The sequence below is a fragment of the Elephantulus edwardii genome, unplaced genomic scaffold, assembly GCF_000299155.1.
Source record: "Elephantulus edwardii isolate Elephantulus edwardi_28Jun2011 unplaced genomic scaffold, EleEdw1.0 scaffold00146, whole genome shotgun sequence".
Lineage (NCBI taxonomy): Eukaryota > Metazoa > Chordata > Mammalia > Macroscelidea > Macroscelididae > Elephantulus > Elephantulus edwardii.
Window position 1 is genome coordinate 775,721 of NW_006399896.1, and position 2,435 is coordinate 778,155.

The window sequence follows — 2,435 nt, forward strand, 5'->3', positions numbered from 1 at the left end:
CAGGAGAGGAAGGTCCTCTATGAGGTGGATTGATTCAGTGACTGGGATAATTGGGATGGGAGTGTCAGAGACAGTGTGATTGGCACAGGACAGAGAGGAGTTTAGGGCTGTTGTACATAGAGTCGCTATGAGTCGCAAGCGACTCAACGGCACATAACAACAACAACCTCTTCCGTGGTTTTTCTCAATGTTTCCCTGTCCCTCTCAAGTTTTGCAATTCTGATAATACATATAATGTTCCTTTTGATCTCACATGATTCTAATATTTTTTTCATTTTCTTTTTCCTCCTCTCTATTGTTTGTTTTTTTCCCCCCTTTGGTTCCCCCCCCCCAAACCCCCCAGTAGGTTCCCATTGAGATTCTTATCTTCCAGGTCACTGATTCTTTGTTCCATCTGTCTGTTTTGCTTTTCTGCAAGCGTCCCCAACAGGAGCAGACTATTTCCAATGTAGTTGGAGGCACACCCCTCCCCAGAACCTCAGTGTGCAACCTCTGGGAGTGAATCTTTTAACGGATTACAGCTCCCTCTTCTGAAATCTCTTTTCTTATTTTGTCTGTGGAGTGTTGAAAGTTCTGTATTTAGAGTCCTGTCTCTAAAAATCCACCAGAGGGTCAACTATGGTTTGGTTTTGACTCGATGGTAAAAAAAAAAAAAAACAAAAAAAAACAAACCCACAAAAAAGCAGCAGCAGCAGCAGCAGCAGCACCAACACCAAGTTATCATAGTTCGTCTGATTGCATTTTTTTCTCCCCACTAGATGGCAATGTCCTCACGCCAGAAATTGTGACCTAGTTTTACTTTATGACCTTTATTCATTTACTCATTCCTCACTTAAAAAAAAAAAACCCCACAACCTACTATAAAGCAAAGCTTTGGTGGCTTAGTAGTAAGAAGCTGCACTGCAATCCCAAATCTACCATCTGCTCCACAAGAGAAGGATGGCAATCTCCTCCCATGTGATTAAATTGCCTCTGAAAATCCGCTAGAGGTCAGCTATTGGCTGGATCTCGATGGTACAGACAACAGTTATAAAGCAGGAAAAGAATCATCATGACACAATAACTGAAAGGTCAGAAATTCAGACCTATCATATGCCTCTCTGGAGAAAGAAGAGACCGCCTCTTTTTCATTAAGATTTACAGTCTTTGAAACTCAATGAAGGGTATCCATAAGTTAGCACTGTGTCAGTGGCACAGGATTTGGAGGGTTTTTGTTGCTAATACTATTTTTTCTATACGTATCAGGAACTAATCATATACATTGTTGTTGTTGTTGTTAGGTGCCGTAAAGTCAAATACGTCTGACAGCAACTCCATAAACAACAGCTCTGAATCCTGTCCTATCCTGTGCCATCCTTACAATCTCTGAAACAGTTGAGTTCACTGCTGCAGTCACTGTGTCAATCTATCTCATTGGAGGTCTTCCTCTCTTTCACTGACCTTTCCAACCATATACATTACTCAAACTAAACATACAAACCACACTTATATCTGCACTAATGGAGGACATACTCTAATGACTGACTCAGATAAATAAACTGGCAACTCTAAAAGTATTTTGAAAGTCCAAGGTTAAGAAGGGCACTTCACTTTGGGGATCAGGGAGGACGCCGTGGAAGAAGTAACATCCAAATCAAGACCAGAAGGATTGGATAGGAGTTACCAATATATAAACAAGAAGGATATTAAGGGAGCAAGGAAAACAAAGCATTCTTTGAAGATGTTAGTGCAAAGCCCAGAGATGAAAGGGCACACAGCTTATTTTGAGAGTTGAGTAGCACTGAAATGAGAGTCTTAAGAGATGAGGTTGGAGAACTAAGGAATGAAGGAATCATGAAGCCATTCAAGGTGGGATCTATAGTTTATTAATTTTTTCCCCTTAATGCCCAAGAAAGTGTTACAAATATTCTAATTAATGTTTTTGAAAAAAAAAAAGAAAAGCATTCTAAGTGATTGTGTAAAAATGGTATGAAGCACAGATCTTGCCTGCCTTCAAAGAGCCTATTGGAAAGAAAAGATATCCTAGTAAAAGAAGTAAATACTATTGTTGTTATTAAGTGCCCTTGAATTAGTTCTCACAGTGATCTCACATAAAACAGAAAGAAACACTGCAAGGCACTTTACCAGCCTCAATTATTTCAGCACATTTTTGTTGTCACTGTGAAAATCAATCCTTTTTTTTTGTATTGGGAAAACATATTGGGGTTACAAGGAGGTGAGGGTTGGGGGCAGAGGGTGAGGATGGGCCAGGATGCAGTTGCAGAGCTGCACAGTTTGGTCGGTGGGGGGAAAAGGTGAAGGAAATGATGAGGGTCCAGTGGGGACCAGATGCTACAGAGGAATGACAAGCATTTCCCAATAGTAATTAAACCAACTGTCTTATTGATTTGGGAATTGGATGCTGACTCTCTGGCTTCTTCACGCTGAACAGGGGC